We start from the raw sequence: 18,595 nt of genomic DNA on the forward strand, positions 1-18,595 counted from the left end.
AAGACTCCTCCTCATCCAGTATTTGAGGGACTGCCACAAAGAAGAGAAGGGTCAACCTCTTCTCCAAAGCACCAGAAGGCAAGACAAGAAACAATGGATGGAAAGTAATCAAGGAGAGAAGCAACCTGGAATTAAGTAGAAACTTCCTAACAGTGAAGACAATTAACTAGTGGAACATCTGGCCTTCAGAAATCATGGGTGTGCCATCAGTGGAGGTTTTTAAGAAGAGACTGGACAGTCACTTGTCTGAGATGGTATAGGTTCTCCTGCTTGAGCAGGGGAATGGACTAGAAGACCTCCAAGGTCCCTTCCAGCTCTATTCTGTTCTTCTTTCTGCTTCACTCCATAAGAGTTTTAAGTTGCAGCTAAGCAAGTGTCCGTGAGATGGTTATTTTAGCTATAGTTTGATTGGTTTTAGCCATGACTCTTCTTTATGAATTTTATTTGGGAGTTAATTGTGATTTTTTTAACTGCTGCTGGACACCAAGGTGAGATGAGTAGCCATATAAATCAGTTTGCAAAATAAATGCTTCAGAGTCCTCTCAGATCAATCTTATGAATCGGTTTGGATTGCAAGCCTGAACTGACTTGGACCACCACTGCAAATGAAATTGATAATTCAGTTTGGACATTGTTGGATTTGCAGAGTCCAGTATAATAGAAATAGGACAAACTTTCTGTGGAAAGTCTCCGTTCTGTCACAACAAAGAGCTAGCAAGCTCTAGATCAGGGATGTCAAACTGCCGGCCTGTAGGCTGGATGCGTCACAATGAAATTGCACCCACCCCATTGCTGGCAATGGGGAAAAAACTCTGATACGTCACGCGACGTCATGTGACATCGCGAGTTTGACATGTCTGCTCGAGATAGTATAATCTTCTCTAGAAGTTTAGGGTAAATTGCTCCTTTGTTACATGGCTCCCTTAGGCTACAACAGGGGTGTCAAACTGCCAGCTCGCAGGCCGGACACGTCATCCGAAAGTTGCGCCCACCCCATTGCCGGCAATGGCAAAACCGTCCCGATACGTTGTGCAACATCATGTGATGTCATGAGTTTGACATGTCTGGGCTAGAAGAAATTTTATTAGAATGGCCACTGAACGGTCTGGCTTTGTGCACAGAACCCAGGCAGCATTTTTTTTTTAATTTTTATTATTTTAGACCAACAAAACAAAACAAAACACATCAAACATTGCACACATACACACGTAATATATCTTTTTTTGTTAACAGCCGTTTGTAACAGTACTCTTCTATTCTTTACATTTCCCCCCTCTTTCTTCTTTGAAATATTTGTCCTTATTGCCCCATTCTTTCTTATTTATATTTTCCTTCTTTCATATTCTACTACTTACTAGGAATCCAACATTATTCATTATAGTAACACTCATATTTTTTATAAGACTCGACCGGAATTCCATCTAAGCATGGTGATCATACAAATATTCTCATATTATTTAATACATATACTGTTTCTACTCTAATACTATTTCCAGCATTAAAATTCACCCCTTTTCATCCAAGTATATTTATTTAGTTTTATTTTTCTTTGACATATATAATAATTCCTCCTTTCTTGTTTTATGCTAATATTGTGTATAATGTTTCTAAATTTTACTTTCTCTAGTAATTTTCTATAATCCTATTTTATGTAAACTTCCTAAAGATACATCCCATCTACATCCAATTTCCTTAAATTGTTAAACGTCTAAACACTTTTTCTTGATATTATAGAAAAGAGCTTAATTACATCTCCCATTTTTAACTTGACCTATTTTTTTGTTTTTATTTTGTTTTGTACTCCTTGTCTCTATAAGTCTTCCTTTTGCTTCTCTTTCTAACCTTTCTCTTTCTTGTAACTTTTGTATTTCTCGCTCTCGATCTACTTCCTCTAATAGATCTTCATCATAACTTTTACTCTCCAGCTCTTCCCTACTTTCTTGTTCTTCTCCTTGTGAGAAGTAACTCTCATAAAAGTCCTGTGCTTTCTCAAGTGTATCTATCTTGTATTTTTTCTCCTGCCAAGTTAAAAATATGTCCCAGGCAGCATTTTACAAAGTCAGCGCCTGACAAATAAATGAACCACATTCACAGAAACTTAATTCAGATGTTTCAGGAGGTGGTTGATGCTTCCAATAATATTTGACTTATTGTGTGCTTTCTTAATGATCATTCTTCGGTATTGTCTGCTTAGCTTTGCTGCAGGACTTGATGCAATCGGTTGAGAATCGGTTAAGGTTAATGCAGAGCCATCTTTTCCTTTATAAATAAATAAACAGAATTAATTATCTTGCATCCACAATACAGGAGCCATAACCATTAAGCGAACAAATATGTAGTTTATTTCGTTACTGGAACAAACCTATCCTCTTTTTTTTTTCTCCCTGCAATCTCATATGACCACAGAGGGAAGCGGTTTATCCTTCGCTTGAGTGAAGGCTGGTTTTGTTAGCATATACATAAGGCAGAATGAGAAAGTATGTTTTCTCTGCCTCCCCCACTTTGCTCATGCTGCCAGCATCATGGAAAATATGTCTCAAAAGGCTTAAAGATGGCTCATTAAGTTCCTGATCCATTTCTGCACATGCTACAGCTACCAGGCTGACCTTTTACAGCTTAGACTGCAGATGGGCATCACCCCATTACTGTCAGTGAAACTCAGCCTGTAGGGATACATAACTGGTGGGGGAAAAAATATATACTTTCAGATATTTCATTTCTCTTATCCAGAAGGGGTGGCTACAGACTTGGCTTCCAAGAACAAACGCCTCTCCTGACTGCAGCTATGTGCTCAACTTTCCAAGTGACCTTTCCACAGTAGATCTTCAAGCAACTTTATGGTGCAAACAGGGACTCAATTAATTCCACATTCCAGGTCTTTACACATCCTTTGCTTGGCACTCTAGCAAAAACAGTCAGGCTTTGAATTCTAAAGACAGACGATGGCAGAGAGGCATTGAAAGCTCCCCGTGTCTAACGAGGCATATTTTGGCAGCCGCTCGCTGGGCGGGAGCCCACTGCAGCCCACCAAAAAAAGAAAGAAAGAAAGATGCATGCAAACACATGAAACAATGGGCTTTCCCCCATCATTTTCCAGGTCAGGATAGAGACTAACTATCAGCAGAACAGCTTTGTGTGTAAGTGTGCAGCAAAAAAAAAAAAAAGAGCTAAACTGCAGAGATGGATAAATTGACTTCTTATCTGTAGCTCAGTAAGCTGCCTCTTGGACGAACAGTAGACACCAATAATAGGGCGAAGGACAAAATTGAATGGGTGGCATGTCAACTTGCTGACTAAATGTTTGTATTTTCAGCAACCAGCCTCAAGTTTTTCAGGTGGCAAAAATCAGCTGCCAGGAGCTCCTTTGATGACGGAGTTCAGATATTATTTTTAAAACCCATGGGGAAGTTTTGGGGCGTTGCATTCAGGGGTCTCCTTGCAAACCTCAAGGTTTGTTTTCCATCCATAATATGCAAAGGCTAAAACAAATGAGGAACAGTTGCTGGAATTGGGTATGTCTAGTTTAATGAAGAGAAGGACGAGGGAGGACATGATAGCAGTGTTCCAATATCTCAGGGGCTGCCCCAAAGAAGAGGGAGTCAGTCTATTCTCCAAAGCGTCTGAAGGCAGGACAAGAAGCAACGGGTGGAAACTAATCAAGGAGAGAAGCAACCTGGCACTAAGGAGAAACTTCCTGACAGTTAAAACAATTAACCAGTGGAACAACCTGCCTCCAGAAGCGGTGAATGCTCCAACACTGGAAGTTTTTAAGAAGAGCCTGGACAGCCATTTGTCGGAAATAATAATAATAATTATTATTATTATTATTATTATTATTATTGTTGTTCTTGTTCTTGTTGTTGTTCTTGTTCTTGTTATTATGGATCTTATAACAACAACAACAACAACAATAATAATAATAATAATAATAATATTTTCTTTTTTTTCTGTTCTTCCTATCCATTGCTTTTAGTTCTGCTTGAGTCCAGTCCACTATTCCAGCTTTGTACCTAATAACTGGAATTGCCCAGGTGTTGATTGCTTTTATGGTATTTCCTCCATTGAGTTTGGACTCAAGCAGAACTAGAAGCAATGGATAGGAAGACCAGAAAAAAAAAGAAAAAAATATTATTATTATTATTATGGATCATCGCACAGTCAGCCAGATGTTCAGACTGGATTTAGCATTTTGTCTACCTATCGAGTCCTTCCCAAGGACCTGTGATAGGCAGATGTGGATGTTTCATGGTGTTACAGATCTTGTCGCAGGATGGAAGCAGTTCCTAGTAAGGCCGCCTTTTGCAATTGACTAATGGCGAATTTTTCAATGCCAATGGTGTTCAAGTGGTGCTCCAGTTGTTTTGGGATTGCACCCAAGGTGCCTATGACTATTGGTACTATCCTTGCTTGCTTTTGCCACAGTCTTTGTAGGTCTTTGTATTTTGTTATCTTCTCCAGTTCTTTCTCTTCTATTCTGCTGTCTCCAGGCACTGCCACGTCCAGTATCCATGAATCTTCTCAGGAACTCCTCTAATGATCGTTGGATCCATTCGTTGGGAAAGGGATAGTTTTATTAGAAGTCAAGTGTATAGTGTATAGTGATCAAGCATAGCCAGAACTGAGAATTGTATGCCTTCTCCCTCCCTTAACTGCCGCCCAGTGCTGACCCGCCCACCCACATGACCAATCAGGTTCAAGCAAAATGTTTTCAGAATGGTCCTTTCAAGCATAGGTTAGTATGCAGCTGCCTTCTTCTTCCAGCTGGGTGACTTTGAAGCAGCATCTCGGGCAGATACAGCTGTTACTTTCATTTTCCCCCAAGCCTCCCATCCACCTTCCTGAGAGTTCATGGCAGACTGTCACCACACGGTAGCGAAGCACAAGCAAGCCTAAAGTGGCAGCTGATTTACTTCATGGAAAGGTTTTCCATTGACTTCTTCTAGGATTAAAAATAAATAAATTCCAGTGTAGACCCTAGGCAAGGAATTCACAAATGATTCCCATACAGGTATTTTCCAGACCAATTCTGCTTACTTCCAAGTTAGATGCTTCCAAGATAAAGGTCAGTTAAATGATGCCACTTTTGATGATGATGTCACGACGATGTCACGATCCAGTATTCTGGTTGCCCGAATCTCCCAGTCATGTAACATGTTGAAATGTAGAAATGTGTTAGAAAATATACTTTATAAAGTAGTGGGGGCAGACCTATGGCACGGGTGCCAGAGGCAGCACTCAGAGCCCTCTCTCTGGGCACACACGCCGTTGCCCCAGCCTTCCCTCCCCCCGTGACCCCCTTCTCACCAGAAGCCCTCCTGGAGAGGAGTCGCCCCCAAGTGTGGCCCACGCAGAGCAGTGCAGCCAAGGACATGGCAGCCAGGCAGCTAGATAAGACTCTGCCCTCATGCCCCATTGCGCACAGTTGATGCTGTGGGGCACGAACAGAGGGCGTGGCTGCCATGGCATTGCTGGGTGATCTGTGGCGGGCCCTGGAGGCAGTGAGTGGCTCTGCAGGCAGGCGGGGTGGGGGCGGGGCAGGGGGTAGAATGGGGGCAGGGCCAGTTTTTGGACACTCGGTCTCTACAAGGTTGGCCATCACCGTTATAAAGTGAGTCTGCCACTTTAGCAACCTCATCAGATCTCTTTAGGAATTATGGCACTTGTTTAATTACTTTAACATCAAGCTCTGTTCTTCTCTCCCTTGGCCAGTTGCTAAAAAAAAAAAGAAAGAAAGAAACCTGGTGGGTTTTTTTTTTTTTTTTGTATTTTAATGAACTCATCTCCCGTCTCTGAATCAGTAACGTTCAATATTTTCCCTCAAAGAGTTCCCCAGAAGTCCAACATGCACCAAAGGATAGACATGTTGATTATTCAATTTTAGTTCTAAAAGACAAATTACGTCCCTGTTGGAACAACCCACCCAGGATAAGGATAAAAGCCATCTGGTGCCCCAACCCACTTACTGAATATTAATTATCGACTCTACTGGAATTTCTTTTCCTCGTCCCATCTGTCTTCCCTCTCCTCTGTAGAGCATTTGAAACATGTTGGGTAACACAATTCATAGGCCTGGTGGGAAAATTGCAAAGGCATCATGAAGTGAAAAATCTGCATTGGCTTTGGGGAAGTAGTTTGTGTGTGTGTATGATGTGTATGTATGTGCATGAAACACAAGTAAACTTTTAGACTATGGATTTTATGCATTGTGTTTACCTATGCTCTCAATTTAGTTGTGTTTATTTATTTAAAATTTCTTTACTTCTCTTATATACATTGTTGCGCCGTTATGCCTGGGTGGCTAGTAGACCTGTTCAACATCAAAACATGGTACTACACAGAGTAAAATAATAATAAAAAAAAACATTAAAACGCAGTTGAATTGGGAGACAAGCTATGAGTCAAAGTCATTTAAATGTCAGGGGAAATACAACATACATTTAGCTGGAGGGGAAAAGTCCATAAACAGAGACTTTTTCTGAAGTTTGTTTCATTTACTGGGATGTCATCATTCACAAATCATTTGGACCAGGGTTTTAGATCAGTTGTGAAGGAGGGAAAAGAAAGATAAACTTGCCTATCCTATAATTAACAAGTAGGTAACTTGCAGTTAACAAGTAGGCTGGCTTGCTCGCTCAACAGTGAGACCCTGGTGAAGCAAGCACAACAGTGCCTGCATTTTCTGCATCGCATGAGAAAAGCACATCTTCCTTCCCTTGTCCTGACCACTTTCTACAGGGGGACGATTGAGAGCATCCTGTCATACAGCATCACAGTCTGGTTTGGAAGCATCACTGCTTCAGATAGGAAGGCAGTGCAGAGAGTGGTGAGGACAGCAGGAAAAAATTATTGGCTGTTCCCTCCCTTCCATCCAGGACATAGCATATAAGTATTGCTTGAGCAGGGTCCGCAGGATTGTCTGGGATGCTACACATCTCTGTTTTCCTTGTTACTTTTTGGGAGGAGGGGGTTCCATGGTATCCAAAGCAGAATATCCAGATTCAGCCATAGTTTTGTTCCATTCAGTGTCAACCTTGTGAACGCTAAAGCTTCCTCCTTCTGTTATGTATTCAAGATGGACAGTGATTAATATCTGTATGTTACTTATATTTAAGGGTGTAGGTCTATATATATATGTTGTATATAGTATGTCTAAATGTGTGTTATGTATGTGTACACTTTGAAAGCAAGCAACTGAGCTTCATTTTTAATGTATGCCATTGTGCCCAAAGTAAAAAATGACAATAAAGGTTATCTAATCTAATCTACTCTTGTTTTTTTCCTGTTTGTATGTTAATTGCATTGTGGGGAACAATTACAATTTATTTCATTACATAGAGCAGTTGATCATTAAAAGTTCTAGCAGTGTAATCCATATCATTATAGGACCATGGTAAAACAATTAGATCTGAGCTGCAAAACTCTAGATGATCCCTTGTTGTTGTTAGTTGTGAAGTCATGACCAACCAATCATGACCGCATGGACAATGTTCCTCCAGGCCTTCCTGTCATCTACCATCTTCTGGAGTCCATTTAAGCCCAGGCCTACTGCTTCAGGGACTCCATCCAGCCACCTCATTCTCTATTGTCCCCTTCTTCTATTGCCCTCCATCTTTCTCAGCATTAGGCTCTTCTCCAGTGAGTCCTTCCTTCTCCTTAGGTGACCAAAGTACTTGAGTTTCAACTTCAGGATCTAGCCTTCTAAAGAGCAGTCAAGGTTGATCTCTTCTAGGACTGACCCCTAGGATGATTCCTAGATGGCAGCAATGAACTAGCACATTCTGTATCTATCGGCTGCCATCTTGAAGTTATCCAGTGGCCTCACCAAGTGTCAGTTTGGAGCTGCAATTCCATATTGCATCATGAAGGAAAAATCCAGCTGTTCCTTTCCCCAACCAGGCCCCTGTACCAAAGAAAGTGAAATAAATCAATTTGAAGTATGAAAGGCAGCTAATGACGGAAAAGAGAGCCAGATATTGTTTTGGGTTTCCATGAATGAATATAACAGCAAAGCATTCCCATCCTTTTGCCAAGAAACCAACGTGCCTGCATAGGTGTGACTGTCACGTTGCTAATAGTTTGCAATCTCTTCGATTTGAGGGGGGAAAAAAATACTGCGCTGATCAGACTCATGTAGCTGGATGGCAAGGCTAATACCACATTTTATTTCATTTTTACTGAGTTATGTTTTGCTTGCAAAAACCTCCTCTGAACTTTCAGCCTTTGCAGTTAAGTATCGTTTCACAAGAAGACCTTGGAAATCTGGCTTGCCACATGCACAGACACGGTCCTAGCAATTTTGCTGCAGTGTCACCATCTTGCAAGCACGGAGCAGATGGCAGGACTTTTTTTTTTTTCCTTACCACAGCAGCAAATCTACCCAGCAGGCTGATATCTTCCTGTTTAAACAGTTTAACTTTCCTAATGAAGGAAACGAGGACTGTCAATTCCCCCTGTCTTTTTCATTTTGCTCTTAAAGGGCGGGGGAACAGCAGCCCAATAAATAGATGCAACCACGGTAATGTCACAGTTGTTCGACCAATCAATCAGAACAGAGCTGGTAGTGACCTTGGAGGTCTTCCAATCCAATCCCCTGCTCAAACAGGAGACCCTATAGTCCAGGGGTAGGCAACCTTGGCTCTTTTGTGACTCGTGGACCTTAACTCCCAGAATTCCTGAGCCAGCATGGCTCAGCTTGGAAACCTCTCCCTTTTCTCTCAGCATGGCTGGCTCAGGAATTCTGGGTTTTTAAGAAGAGACTGGACAGCCATTTGTCCGAAATGGTGTAGGGTTTCCTGCCTGAGCAGGGGGTTGGACTAGATGACCTCTAAGGTCCCTTCCAACTTTACTACTATTACTATTACTAATCAAGGAAAGAAGTGACCTAGAATTAAGGAGAAACTTCCTAACAGTGAGAAAAAAATAACCAGTGGAACAGCCTGCCTCCAGAAGCTGTGAATGCTCCAACACTGGAAGTTTTTAAGAAGAGACTGGACGGTCACTTGTCTGCAGTGAGATAGGTTCTCCTGCTTGAGCAAGGGGTTGGACTAAAAGACCCCCAAGGCCCTTCCAGCTCCATTGTTCTGGATTCTCTTCTCTTGCATTTGAATTTATGCACTAATGGCAAATGCTTCTCGCTCTCACTCTGTGTAATAAGGTATTTACCTGAAGATTCAAGCCATTACAAACCTTGATAACTTCACCGTTACTAGGCAACCGAAAGCTGATTGGAATGAAATATTTGGTTCTCTTACCAGTGACTAAACTGTTTACAGATGGCCCTCTTTCCAAGCTGTTGTTATTGTTACCAGCAGCTTTTTGTTACGAGAAGATGAGGATTTTGAGCCAAGGACATTCTCAGTTTCTTTGAGGAAATTTAAACCCAACTTAGCCAGCTAACCTTTCCTTGACATTAAAATGACAGATTCTTGAATGCATTTAAATGTTGTCAGTTTTCAAGTGCAATTCCTTCCTGTCTGGGTGGTTCAACAGATTTCTCCTTGTATTGCTCCTGTGATGTTGATGTAGTAATATAAACTTTTAAATGGTTACCCTTGATGTGCTTTTTTAAATTTGAATGCCTGCACGGACACAAATGCAAGGGATAAAGACCATCACAATTTCTTGGCAAGAGAGATCATTTGCATATCCTGTACATTCTTGGGGTCACACATTCTCTAGTCCTGTTTTGGACATTAGTTTAAGTTAAACACGGTAAGATCACCCTGTGACAGAGTAACTGCTACATCAGTGCAACATACAAACCTGAATTTAAGATGAGATGAGACCAGAGACATGAATCAAGTTTCTTTCATCCATTTGGATGAAGCCCAGAAGAGTGGAACTGCCATTCACTCATGCTTAGTGTCTCATTGCTTTCTTGGAATCTATCATATATCACTGGTTTTATGGAATAATTGACTTTTATTGCTGTTTGAATGAGGATCTACACTTCATCTCCTTTGTTACCGGTGAACGGGAGATGAAGTAGGAAGTGATTGTTGTTAGTACTGCAAGTGAGTACATTAATAAAATTGAAAAGGCATGCGTTGTAATTCATATCCATTAAAAAATTACAATCACCTAGTAACTTGCAACAAAGTGGCTTTGGTTGAGTGTATGCCTTGAAGAGCCCAAATGAAGGCTCTAATTCAGGAGTCCCCAGCCCCTGGTCCAGCACCATTTTGCGTGTAGCAATGGGGCTGCACAAACAATGAAGCCCCATTCACAGGATGTAGGTAGCACATGAAACCATGCCACCTCCAGTCCCTGGTGCCCAAAAGATTGGGGGCCACTGTTCTAATTGACATGTTGAGTTGCATCAACCGTGCACAAAGTAAAAGTAATTCTGCCTAGGAGATGCAATATAGGACATCTCTATTTGAACTGTTTCATCTACTGCAAGGGTCTCCAACCCGCGGTCCATGGACCAGTATTGGGCCGTGGCATGCCAGCAATCGGTCCACACAATCAAGGAAAACCCCATCCATAGGATGCAGGCAGCACACAAAAGCATGCACCCTCTGGTCCATGGAAAAACTTCTGTCCATGTAACCGGTCCCTGATGCCCAAAGGTTTGGGGACCTCTGATCTACTGTATTTCTTTTCATTATATTCCTACTGCTACTTATGGAATGAACAAATCCTCAAGGCCATATCACTTTCTGTGATACTTTTGTGTAAGAGAGAGTACCTGAATTAGGCACGGATTTTTATGTCATTGTCTCAATCATCAACCCTACTCATCGGGTATCCCACTCTTACACCACCCTGAAATATTCAAAGAAGAAGACATCCTAAAACAGTGGTTCTCAACCTGTGGGTCGGGACCCCATTTGGGGTCGAATGACCATTTCACGGGGGTTGCCAAACCATACTGTCCGCCATTTTTTCCCTTTTCCCTAGCTGTCCTACTCCCTCTTATTGGTGGCCATACCCACTTGGGGGTCACCACAACATGGGGAACTGTATTATGGGGTCACGGCATTAGAAAGGTTGAGAATCACTGTCCTAAAAGTTCTTGTTCTCTCTCTTCAACCTCAAGAGTTAGGTTAACTGGAATCATATTATATTGAATTTTTATTAAATTGAGTTATTGAAGTTGCTTTCTCCAGGTTGATATTGAGAAAAGGGTTAAGATGGTATCCATTGCTATTATAGTAAGTGCACAAAGTTTCAGTCATTACTACATTTCTCACTTGGTGTTTTTTAAGCTGACCTGTTCTCACATCCTACCTCTGCCCAAAATATTTTTTTTAAAAAAGAATACAATCCAAATCTTAAGTATCTTTAGTTTGCCAAGGGATAATCCTCACTTGCCAAAAGGAATTATGCATGAATTGTGTTCCTCAAATGTATACTTCTCAATGGATTGCCAGAACATTTGTGGAATATTCATCATCAAATGTGGATAGATTATTTTTCACAGTGCCAGTTCCATTTTGTCATATATATATTATTACTTGTCATTGGCTTAATTGCACAACATGTTTTCCATTCCTGTGCACAAACTATGGTAGATTGAATGTCTAAATTACTTTTGCATGTCCTATTAGCAAATATTAAAAACCAAGAAATGAATGAGATATTGTTAGCTTCCCATTCTTCTTGCTGACCTCCAGAGACATCTTCCTAGTTCTTGGTTGAAACACAAAATCAACTTGATCCAACAGGAGAGTCATATCCGTATCAGTGAATGTCTGGATTGATCCCAAAGCAGCTTCTATCAGGAATCCCCAACACCCAGTCCATGGACCAGTACTGGGCTACAGCATGCCAGCAACTGGTCCGCACAAACAAGGAAAGTCCCAACCACAGGATGCAGGCAGCACAAAGAACCACGTCCCCTCCAGTCCACGGAAAAACCTCTCTTCACATAACCAGTCCCTGGTGCCCAAAAGGTTGGGGACCTCTGGCTTTTAAATAATAATAATAATAACAATAATAATAATGATGATGATGATGATCTGCAAAAAATATCATTTGCCTGTAAGCAAAAACTGGTGGGATCATAAAATAGAGAAAGTCATAGAAAATGATAAAATTAAACTGCTCTGGGACTTCAGAATTCAAACAGACAAGCACCTGCAACATAACACCCCAGACTTAACAATTGTCGATACGAAAGACAATCTGGATAGTGGACGTGGCAGTGCCTGGAGACAGCAGAATAGACGAGAAAGAACTGGAGAAGATAACAAAATACAAAGACCTACAAATAGAAATGGAAAGACTGTGGCAAAAGCAAGCAAGGGTAGTACCAATAGTCATAGGCGCCTTGGGTGCAATCCCAAAACAACTGGAGCACCACTTGAACACCATTGGCATTGACAAATTCGCTATTAGTCAATTGCAAAAGGCGGCCTTACTAGGAACTGCTTCCATCCTGCGACGATATCTGTAATACCATCAAACATCCACATCTGCCTATCCCAGGTCCTGGGTAAGGACTCGATAGGTAGACAAAAATGCCAAATCCAGTCTGAACATCTGGCTGACTCTGCGATGATCCATAATAATAATAATAATAAAGTTGAAAGGGAACTTGGAGGTCATCTGGTCCAACCCCCTGCTCAGGCAGGAAACCATATACCATTTCAGACAAGTGACCATCCAGTCTCTTCTTAAAAACTTCCATTGTTGGAGCATTCACCACCTCTGGAGGCAGGTTGTTCCACCAGTTAATTGTTCTGTCAGGAAGTTTCTCCTTAGTTCTAGGTTGCTTCTCTCCTTGATTAGTTCCATCTGTTGCTTCTTGTCCTGCCTTCAGGTGCCTTGGAAAATAGCTTGACTTTCTCTTCTTTGTGGCAGCCCCTGTGATACTGGAACACTGCTATTATGTCCCCCCTCATCCTTCTCTTCATTAAACTAGACATACCCAATTCCAGCAGCCTTTCCTTATAAGCTTTAGCCTCCAGTCCCCTAATCATCTTTGTTGCTCTTCTCTGCACTCTTTCTAGAGTATCAACATTTTTTTACATCGTGATGACCAAAACTGGATGCAGTATTCCAAGTGTGGCCTTACCAAGGCATTGTAAAGTGGTATTAATGCAGGCTAGCACTGTGTTGGCCTTTTCGGCAGCTGCATCACAGGACTGGCTCATATTAAAGTGATTGTCCACTTGGACTCCATGGTCCCATTCATATGTTTCATCCCTGTCTATTATTTCAATGAATTGGAGAATAGTACAATATTATGAGCTTTCCAGCTATTCTGCACATCCCTTCAACCCCAAAACACACTTTTAGAAATGGGAACAAGAAGAAAAAATGAAATATTTGTTCTGCCCCCTGAATGGGATGCCCTTCCCATTATAAATACAGAATGCAATTCATTTACTAATATTTGCCACTCAGTCTAATGCACAATACTCTATTTGGATAAGCACCAGTTCTCAGCAATTAAGACACAGCTTTTCATCCTCAGGCTACCTGAGTGCAAACAAACACACCCGACACAATCATCATGATTCTTCTATTTTAATTTAAATCTTAAAATTTAACGATGAGATCACTATTTGGTTTCTACTCATTAAGGAAACGTTTTCGAAGAATGAGGCTTACTTCAGCTTACAAAATTGATGATCTGGACTGCTCCATTATTAATCAACTCTGGATCTCATCTTTATGGATGATCCCATACGATGCACCCCATGGGGGTTAAATATATAGGTCTTGCGGAAACAACTATTTTGAAAGAAAAAAAAAAGTGTCCTAGATTGGCGATCCCTTCCTTCCCAACTTTTTGTTAACTTGCCACTGTTACAACGATTCTTAAGATGGATCCTTTGCTACTTATTAAATGTCAGATTCTGAAAGCAAGGAAGAATTTCATGTAAAATGGAATTGGAAAGTACCACAAACGTCATCCATAGTGCAATGCTCTACAATGTGCAAGAGGCCCACTTAAACTATCCTTGAGGCGTGGCTGTCCACTCTCTTCTTAAAACCTTCAAAGTTGAACCCACTGCTAGAATAGAATGGAATAGAATAGAATAGAATAGAATAGAAAATATGGAATAGAATAGAATAGAATAGAATAGAAAATATGGAATAGAATAGAATAGAATAGAATAGAATAGAATAGAATAGAATAGAATAGAATAGAATAGAATAGAATAGAATAGAATAGAATAGATAGAATAGAATAGAATAGAATAGAATAGAATAGAATAGAATAGAATAGAATAGAATAGAATAGAATAGAATATGGAATAGAATAGAATAGAATAGAATAGAATAGAATAGAATAGAATAGAATAGAATAGAATAGAATAGAAAATAGAATAGAGAATAGGAATTAGAATGAATAGAATAGAATGAATAGAATAGAATAGAATAGAAAATATGGAATAGGAATGGAATAATGGAATGGAAAATAGAATAGAATAGAATAGAATAGAATAGAATAGAATAGAATAGAATAGAATAGAATAGAATAGAATAGAATAGAATAAGAATAGAATAATATAGAATAGAATATGAATAGAATAAAATAGAATAGAATAGAATAAATAGAATAGAATAAAAATATGGAATAATGAATAGGAATAGAATAGAAGGAAATAGAATAGAATAGAATAGAAAGAATAGAATAGAATAGAATAGAATAGAATAGGAATAGAATAGAATAGTAGAATAGATAGAATAGAATAAATAGAATAGAATAGAATAGAAGAATAGAATAGAATAAATAGAATAGAATAGAATAGAATAGAATAGAATAGAATAGAATAGAATAGAATAGAATAGAAATAGAATAGAATAGAATAGAAAATATGGAATAGAATAGAATAGAATAGAATAGAATAGAATAGAATAGAATAGAATAGAATAGAATAGAATAGAATAGAAAATATAGGAATAGAGGGAATAGAATGGAATGGAATGGAATGGAATGGAATGGAATAGAATAGAATAGAATAGAATAGAATAGAATAGAATAGAATAGAATAGAATAGAATAGAAAATATGGAATAGAATGGAATGGAATGGAATGGAATGGAATAGAATAGAATAGAATAGAATAGAATAGAATAGAATAGAATAGAATAGAATAGAATAGAGTAAAGTAGAAACAAGAGGAGATAAGAGGAGAGGAGAGGAGAGAAGAGAAGAGAAGAGAAGAGAAGAAAAGAGAAGAGAAGGGACCTTGGAGGTCATCTAGTTCAACCCCCTGCTTAGGCAGGAAACCCTATACCATTTCAGACAAAATGATGCCAAAACACTTGTGGATTGAGTCAATCCCTAAAAAAATAATGGCACCCTATGATCTGAACTTAACAGCTATGAATCATGGGTGTTGAAGGATCTAAGTCTGGTAAATAAATCATCACCACTAAGTAGAAACATTAAACAGCTAAGCTATCAAACCAACCTTGCAGAGTATCTTGAGAGGGATTCCTTTTTCACGTTAACAAAGGCTTCTCCTGGAATCCTACGTTAAATGAATATACAGTCTTTGTAGCTGTAATGTTAGTTAATTAGTGCAAACCACTTAGAAAATGTGCTTGCTGCCATCACTTAATCTATCCCAATGCTCAGTTTCAGAGGAATAATTAGACCGCCAGTGGAAAAATTATGCACTTGATATTCAAAACCATTAGGTGCCATGATTTTTTTTTCTTTGTCCCCCTTCCATTCAATCATGTCTGATTCTCAGAGACTGCTCGGACAAATCCCTGCAGTTTTCCAGTTGTCAGAAGTGGTTTGTCATTGCCTCCTTCCTAGGGCTCAGAGAAAGGGACTGGCCTAAGACCAACGAGATGGCTTTGTGCATAAAACGGAACTAGAATTCACAATCTCTCAGTTTCTAGGCAGATGCCTTAATCCAGACATGTCAAACCCGTGATGCCACGTGATGTCACGCAACGTATCGAGATGGTTTTGCCATTGCCGGCAATGGGGTGGGCCCGGCTTCTGGATGATACATCTAGCCCGTGGGTCAGCAGTTTGATACCCCTGCCTTAATCACTGCATCAAACCACTGTATGAACTTACAGGAACATATTGCCTTGATGATTCATCTATTGCAGAGGTCTCCAACCTTTTGGGCACCAAGGACCGGTTCCGTGGAGACAGGTTTTTCTGTGGACCGGAGAGTAGGTGGTTTTGTGTGCTGCCTGCATCCCATGGATGGGGCTTTGCTTGTTTGTACCAACCAGTTGCTGGCATGCTGCGGGCTGGTACTGGTCCACGGACGAGAGTTTGGGGGTCCCCTGATCTATTATCTTGGTATTTGGGGGCAAAATAGTTGCTTAGGACACACCTAACACCATTTGGACCAAATCGGTAAGACAGGGCTTAAAAGAACAAGGACAAGGCGAGCTACAGATTTTCTGATGATAATTTGAAGAATCACAAGGCACACTGTGCACACAAATAGATTGCAGATTTTCATCTGCAGACCATCCATTGTTGTGATGATCCTTCTCCCTCTTTCCCTCCCTCTCTCCTTCCCTCTCTCTCTCTCTCTGCACCAAAGTATGATAAAGCTCCTAGAGAAATTAATGAGACTTAATGGTTTCATCCACTTTCATCATTGCTAGGATAGAGAATATCAGAAAATGTGATACAATACAAAAGTTTGATGCAGGTGAAATTCCGAAGCTGTACTCCCAACAATTTTAGTGTTAATACCACTCTTCAATGCCTTGGTAATGCCACACTTGGAATACGGCATCCAGTTTTGGTCACCATGATGTAAAAAAGATGCTGAGACTCTAGAAAGAGTGCAGAGAAGAGCAACAAAGATGATTAGGGGACTAGAGGCTAAAACATATAAGGAACGGTTGCTGGAATTGGGTATGTCTAGTTTAATGAAGAGAAGAACGAGGGGGGACATGATAGCAGCGTTCCAGTATCTCAGGGGCTGCCCCAAAGAAGAGGGAGTCAAGCTATTCTCCAAAGCACCTGAAGGCAGGACAAGAAGCAACGGATGGAAACTCATCAAGGAGAGAAGCAACCTAGAACTAAGGAGAAACTTCCTGACAGTGAGAACAATTAACCAGTGGAACAACCTGCCTCCAGAAGTGGTGAATGCTTCAACACTGGAAGTTTTTGAGAAGAGACTGGGCAACATTTGTCAGAAATGGTATAGGGTTTCCTGCCTGAGCAGGGGGCTGGACTCGATGACCTCCAAGTTCCCTTCCATCATCATCATCATCATCATCATCATCATCATCATTATTATTAATTTTCCCCCAATGGATTCAGTATGAAATCCATGGAAGGAACAGTGGCGGATGGGAAGGAAAGTTCATTGTCACTTTTTCTATCTGGATTTGATCAGCCGGATTTTCCCAGTTTAATATCAACTTCAGTTTTCACCCACCTGCAAGTTGAAGGGCTCTTAAGACTTAACTCAAGAGGGATAATTTTTTTTCTTCTTCTTAAAGAATCTTTGGTCTATTTCCAAAATATATATGATGTAGATATGGGAAATTCTAAATGCTTAGCTCAGGAGTAGGCCACCTTGGCTCTTTTATGACTCGTGGACTTCAACTCCCAGAATTCCTGAGCCAGCCTGGCTCAGCATGGAAACCTCTCCCTTTTCCCTCAGCATGGCTGGCTCAGGAATTCTGGGAGTTGAAGTCCACGAGTCATAAAAGAGCCAATGTTGCCTATCTCTGGCCTAAGTCCTGTTCTAAGCGGTGAGCCTCCTAGACCAGGGGTAGGCCACCTTGGCTCTTTTATGACTTGTGGACTTCAACTCCCAGAATTCCTGTGCCAGCCTGGCTCAGCATGGAAACCTCTCCCTTTCCCCTCAGCATGGCTGGCTCAGGAATTCTAAGAGTTGAAGTCCACGAGTCATAAAAGAGCCAAGGTTGCCTACCCCTGGCTTAGCTGCTCTCAGTGGGACACCATTATACCCTTTTTCCACAGTGTTGTTTATACCATCTCCATCAAGTCTGCCAATACTATTATGTTTAGATCAGCCCATTTCACAAAGTGTAACCCAGAGAGTCATGTCACAACTTTTGGACCAGGAACCAAAAATCAAGGATGCGTTGATGTAAAATAGCAAAATAAATTCTTGTCTTTTTCTTTTCTTTCTTTTTTTTTAAGTTAGTATTTTAGTCGTGGCAAAAACTAAAAAAAAAAAAAAGACAATCAATGGCTTGATATAGTTTGAAATCTGCCAGCCATAGGAGATGACCAGCTGAAACTGAGGGAGGGGTCAAGCTCGTCATCAGTCATTTTTTGCACCCGCAAGAGATATAAGTCCAGACCTCCTTGAAGTTTGTTGACTCTTATTTATCCACCAATTTGCTTTAATAGTTAGTAGCTCAGATTTATGTTTAGAGAATAGTACTCATTTGAACAACCCTGGTGTCCAATTTCTTGCACCTGACACCAGCCAGCAATAAAATTCTCATTCCATTTAAGGAAATGGAAGAAATTATACCATGTATTTAATAATGAATATTTTTTTTCTTTTTTTCTATGTATTGTACAATTTGATTACAACATAAAAATAAGAACATTATCTTTCTGCCTGCCTCACACCCATCTGTCCGTCCATCCATCCATCCATCCATCCATCCATCCATCCATCCATCTACAGCCTAAGCATTCTATGATTGTGCTTATACAAATG

This window comes from Crotalus tigris, unplaced genomic scaffold, assembly GCF_016545835.1.
Source record: "Crotalus tigris isolate CLP2741 ecotype Arizona unplaced genomic scaffold, ASM1654583v1 scf7180000020031.124816, whole genome shotgun sequence".
NCBI lineage: Eukaryota > Metazoa > Chordata > Lepidosauria > Squamata > Viperidae > Crotalus > Crotalus tigris.